Genomic DNA, 6,307 nt, shown 5'->3' with positions numbered 1-6,307 from the left:
AGAGCAGAGGAGAGAGAGTTATCTTTAGCAGTGCGGAGCGCCTCCGTGATACAGAGGAGAGCAGTCTCAGTTGAATGACTAGTCTTGAAACCTGACTGATTTGGATCAAGAAGGTCATTCAGAGAGAGATAGCGGGAGAGCTGGCCAAGGACGGCACGTTCAAGAGTTTTGGAGAGAAAAGAAAGAAGGGATACTGGTCTGTAATTGTTGACATCGGAGGGATCGAGTGTAGTTTTTTTCAGAAGGGGTGCAACTCTCGCTCTCTTGAAGATGGAAGGGACGTAGCCAGCGGTCAGGGATGAGTTGATGAGCGAGGTGAGGTAAGGGAGAAGGTCTCCAGAAATGGTCTGGAGAAGAGAGGAGGGGATAGGGTCAAGCGGGCAGGTTGTTGGGCGGCCGGCCGTCACAAGACGCGAGATTTCATCTGGAGAGAGAGGGGAGAAAGAGGTCAGAGCACAGGGTAGGGCAGTGTGAGCAGAACCAGCGGTGTCGTTTGACTTAGCAAACGAGGATCGGATGTCGTCGACCATCTTTTCAAAATGGTTGACGAAGTCATCTGCAGAGAGGGAGGAGGGGGGGGGTGGAGGAGGATTCAGGAGGGAGGAGAAGGTGGCAAAGAGCTTCCTAGGGTTAGAGGCAGATGCTTGGAATTTAGAGTGGTAGAAAGTGGCTTTAGCAGCAGAGACAGAGGAGGAAAATGTAGAGGAGGGAGTGAAAGGATGCCAGGTCCGCAGGGAGGCGAGTTTTCCTCCATTTCCGCTCGGCTGCCCGGAGCCCTGTTCTGTGAGCTCGCAATGAGTCATCGAGCCACGGAGCGGGAGGGGAGGACCGAGCCGGCCTGGAGGATAGGGGACATAGAGAGTCAAAGGATGCAGAGAGGTAGGAGAGGAGGGTTGAGGAGGCAGAATCAGGAGATAGGTTGGAGAAGGTTTGAGCGGAGGGAAGAGATGATAGGATGGAAGAGGAGAGAGTAGCTGGGGAGAGAGAGCGAAGGTTGGGACAGCGCGATACCATCCGAGTAGGGGCAGTGTGGGAGGTGTTGGATGAGAGCGAGAGGGAAAAGGATACAAGGGAGTGGTCGGAGACTTGGAGGGGAGTTGCAATGAGGTTAGTGGAAGAACAGCATCTAGTAAAGATGAGGTCGAGCGTATTGCCTGCCTTGTGAGTAGGGGGGGAAGGTGAGAGGGTGAGGTCAAAAGAGGAGAGGAGTGGAAAGAAGGAGGCAGAGAGGAAAGAGTCAAAGGTAGACGTGGGGAGGTTAAAGTCGCCCAGAACTGTGAGTGGTGAGCCGTCCTCAGGAAAGGAGCTTATCAAGGCATCAAGCTCATTGATGAACTCTCCGAGGGAACCTGGAGGGCGATAAATGATAAGGATGTTAAGCTTGAAAGGGCTGGTAACTGTGACAGCATGGAATTCAAAGGAGGCGATAGACAGATGGGTAAGGGGAGAAAGAGAGAATGACCACTTGGGAGAGATGAGGATCCCGGTGCCACCACCCCGCTGACCAGAAGCTCTCGGGGTGTGCGAGAACACGTGGGCGGACGAAGAGAGAGCAGTAGGAGTAGCAGTGTTGTCTGTGGTGATCCATGTTTCCGTCAGTGCCAAGAAGTCGAGGGACTGGAGGGAGGCATAGGCTGAGATGAACTCTGCCTTGTCGGCCGCAGATCAGCAGTTCCAGAGGCTACCGGAGACCTGGAACTCCACGTGGGTCGTGCGCGCTGGGACCACCAGATTAGGGTGGCCGCGGTGTGGAGCGTTTGTATGGTCTGTGCAGAGAGGAGAGAACAGGGATAGACAGACACATAGTTGACAGGCTACAGATGAGCCTACGCTAATGCAAAGGAGATTGGAATGAGAAGTGGACTACACGTCTCGAATGTTCAGAAAGTTAAGCTTCCGTAGCAAGAATCTTATTGACTAAAATGATTAAAATGATACAGTACTGCTGAAGTAGGCTAGCTGGCAGTGGGTGCGTTGTTGACACTACACTAATCAAGTCGTTCAGTTGAGTGTAATAGTTTCGACAGTGCTGCTATTCGGGGGCTAGCTGGCTAGCTAGCAGTGTTGATTACGTTACGTTGCGTTAAAGGAACGACAATAGCTGGCTAGCTAACCTAGAAAATCGCTCTAGAATACACAATTATCTTTGATACAAAGACGGCTATGTAGCTAGCTATGTAGCTAGCTATGTAGCTAGCTACGATCAAACAAATCAAACCGTTGTACTGTAATGAAATGAAATGAAAATGTGATACTACCTGTGAATGCGACCGGGTTGTTGAGTTCTATTCAGAAGACGTTGGCTAGCTGTTGGCTAGCTGTTGGCTAGCTAGCAGAGTCTCCTACGTTAAGGATGACAAATAGCTGGCTAGCTAACCTAGCAACAATTTTTTACAGGCAGATTATTTCACTTATAATTCACTGTATCACAATTCCAGTGAGTCAGAAGTTTACATACACTAAGTTGACTTTGCCTTCAAACAGCTTGGAAAATTCCAGAAAATGTCATGGTTTTAGAAGCTTCTGATAGGCTAATTGACATAATTTGAGTCAATTGGAGGTGTACATGTGAAAGTATTTCAAGGCCTACCTTCATACTCAGTGCCTCGTTGCTTGGGATCATGGGAAAATCCAAATAAATCAGCCAAAACATCAGAAAAAAATTGTAGACCTCCACAAGTCTGGTTCATCCTTGGGAGCTATTTCCAAACGCCTGAAGGTACCACATTCATCTGTACAAACAATAGTACGCAAGTATAAACACCATGGGACCACACAGCCGTCATACCGCTCAGGAAGGAGACGCATTCTGTCTCCTAGAGATGAATGTACTTTAGTACGAAAAGTGCAAATCAATTCCAGAACAACAGTGAAGGACCTTGTGAAGATGCTGGAGCATGCGGGTACAAAAGTATCTATATGGACATAACCTGAAAGGCCGCACAGCAAGGAAGAAGCCACTGCTCCAAAACCACCATACAAAAGCCAAACCACAGGTTGCAACTGCACATGGGGACAAAGTTCATACTTTTTGGAGAAATGTCCTCTGGTCTGATGAAACAAAAAAAGAACTGTTTGGCCATAATGACCATCGTTATGTTTGGAGGAAAAAGGGGGAGGCTTGCAAGCCGAAGAACACCATCCCAACCATGAAACATGGGGGTGGCAGCATCATGTTGTGGGGGTGCTTTGCTGCAGGAGGGACTGGTCCACTTCACAAAATAGATGGCATCATGAGAAGGAAAATCCTGTGGATATATTGAAGCAACTTCTCAAGACATCAGTTAAGTTAAAGCTTGGTCGCAAATGGGTCTTCCAAATGGACAATGACCCCAAGCATACTTCCAAAGTTGTGGCAAAATGGCTTAAGGACAACAAAGTCAAGGTATTGGAGTGGCCATCACAAAGCACTGACCTCAATTCTATAGAACATTTTATGCGCAGAACTGATAAGGCATGTGCGAGCAAGGAGGCCTACAAACCCGACTCAGTTACACCAGCTCTGTCAGGAGGAATGGGCCACAATTCACCCAACTTATTGTGGGAGGCTTGTGGAAGGCTACCGGAAACCCAAGTTAAACTATTTTAAAGGCAATGCTACCAAATACTAATTGAGTGTATGTAAACTTCTGACCCACTGAGAATGTGATGAAAGAAATAAAAGCTGAAATAAATTATTCTCTCTACTATTATTCTGACATTTCACATTATTAAAATAAGGTGGTGATCCTAACTGACATAAGACAGGGAATTTTTACTGGGATTAAAAGTCAGGAATTGTGAAAAACTGAGTTTCTGTCTGTCCGTCCGTTCGTTTATTATTAGTTTAATGTTTATATTTGCTGAAATTGTGGGCCTCAAAACAGGTGAGACTTCTGTCACATTTTAGTCACTTTAAACTCCTCCACATTGTTATTGCTATGTATCCTTAGCTGAACCAGATCTGGAGGAGACTGAGGGAATATGTACATCTAATGTCATATTGTGGTCATAACTCCAAACGCCCGAAAGTCAGCAATTACACACCTGAAAGCAGAATTTTTGCCGTCACCCCTGCAAGCTCTCTCTCTCTTCCACAACTGTGTCATAGTTTGTAGACACCTCTTTCCATGCTCACTGGCTCTATAAAGCTGTTTAATACATTGCTTTGTTTCTCCCTGCAGCTAACTAGCTACAGATCTCTCTTGTATTATGTGGAGGCCAGGGCCATAAACATCTCATTTGAATCTATTTTAAATTCAGGCTGTAACACAACAAAATGTGGAAAAAGTCAATGGGTCTTAATACTTTCTGTAGCCACTAAATGAAATGTCGGGTTTCCAGGCTACTGGCACTTTATAATGGAGTACAATCAAATCCAATTTTATTTGTCACATGCGCCGAATACAACAGGTGAAATGCTTACTTTTACAAGCCCTTAATCAACAATGCAGTTAAGAAAATATTTACTAAATATACTAACACAATAAAATGACAATAATGAGGCTAAATACTGGGGGTACTGATACCAGGTTAGTTGAGGTCATTTGTACAGTGCATGTGTAAAGTATTCAGACCCCTTGACTTTTTCCACATTTTGCTACGTTACAGCCTTATTTTAAAATTGATTAAAAGCAAATCTGCGTCTATCTACGCACTATACCCCATGGTGACGAAGCAAAAACTATTTTTAGACATTTTGCAAATGTATTAAAAATAAGAAGCTGAAATATCACATTTACATAATTATTCAGACCCTTTACTCAGTACTTTCTTGAGGCACCTTTGGTAGTGATTACAGCCTGGAGTCTTCTTGGGTATGACACTACAAGCTTGGCACACCTGTATTTAGAGAGTCTCTCTCATTCTTCTCTGCAGATCATCTCAAGCTCTGTCAGGTTGGATGGGGAGCGTCGCTGCACAGCGATTTTCAGGTCTCTCCAGAGATGTTCGATCGGGTTCAAGTTCCGGCTCTGGCTGGGCCACTCCAAGGACATTCAGACTTGTCCCGAAGCCACTCCTGCATTGTCTTGGCTGTGTGCTTAGGGTCGTTGTCATGTTGAAAGGTGAACCTTCACCCCAGTCTGAGAACCTGCACCAGAGTGCTCAGGACTTCATCAAGTATCTGTCTGCACTTTGCTCCGATGATTTTTCCCTTGATCCTGACTTGTCTCTCAGTCCCTGTCACTGAAAAACATCACCACAGCATGCTGCTGCCACCACCATGCTTCACCCTAGGGATAGTACCAGGTTTCCTCCAAACGTGACACTTGGCATTCAGGCCAAAGCATTAAATCTTGGTTTCATTAGAACAGAGAATCTTGTTTCTCATGATCTGAGAGTCCTTTAGGTGCCTTTTGGCAAATTCCAAGCAGGCTGTCATGTGCCTTTTACTGCCTTTACATAAAGGCCTGATTGGTGGAGAGCTGCAGCAATTTTTGTCCTTCTCCCATCTCCACAGAGGAACTCTGTCAGAGTGACCATTGGTTTCTCGGTCACCTACCTGACCAAGGCCCTTCTCCCCCGATTGCTCAGTTTTGCCGGCAGCCAGCTCTAGGAAGAGTCTTGGTGGTTCCAAATTCTTCCAAAGTTGGAGACCACTGTGTTCTTGGGGACCTTCAATGCTGCAGACATTTTTGTTGGTACCCTTTCCCAGATATATGCCTCGACACTCCTGTCCCGGAGCTCTACAGACAATTCCTTCATCTTCGTGGCTTGGTTTTTGCTCTGACATTCACTGTCAACTGAGGACCTTATATAGACAGGTGTGTGCCTTTCCAAATCATGTCCAATCAATTTAATTTACCACAGGTGAAGAAGTTGTAGAAACATCTCAAGGATGATCAATGGAAACACCTGAGCTCAATTTCGAGTCTGGGTCTGAATTTCGAGTCTGAGCACAGGGTCTGAATACTTGTGTTTTTTAATACATTTTCAAAAATGTCAACCTGTTTTCACTTTGTCATTATGGGGTATTGTGTGTAGATTTGATGAGGAAAAACATTAATTTAATACATTTTAGAATAAGGCTTTAATGAAACAAAATGTGGAAAACAACAAGGGCTCGGAATACTTTCCGAATGCACTGTAGGTAGGGGTGAAGTGACTATGCATAGACTTAACAACGAGTAGCAGCAGTGTAAAACAAAAGGGGGGGTGTCAATGCAGATAGTCTGGGTGGCCATTTTAATGAATTGTTCAGCAGTCTTATGGCTTGGGGGTAGAAGCTGTTAACGAGTCTTTTGGGCCTAAAATGTTCTCTTTTCTCAAAACTGGTTGAATGACTATTTTTACTCTGTAGGCACCTTCTACTTCCACAGGTGAGAGA

The sequence above is a fragment of the Oncorhynchus gorbuscha genome, linkage group LG08, assembly GCF_021184085.1.
Source record: "Oncorhynchus gorbuscha isolate QuinsamMale2020 ecotype Even-year linkage group LG08, OgorEven_v1.0, whole genome shotgun sequence".
In the NCBI taxonomy this organism is placed as follows: domain Eukaryota; kingdom Metazoa; phylum Chordata; class Actinopteri; order Salmoniformes; family Salmonidae; genus Oncorhynchus; species Oncorhynchus gorbuscha.
Note: the sequence above shows the minus strand (reverse complement) of the source record.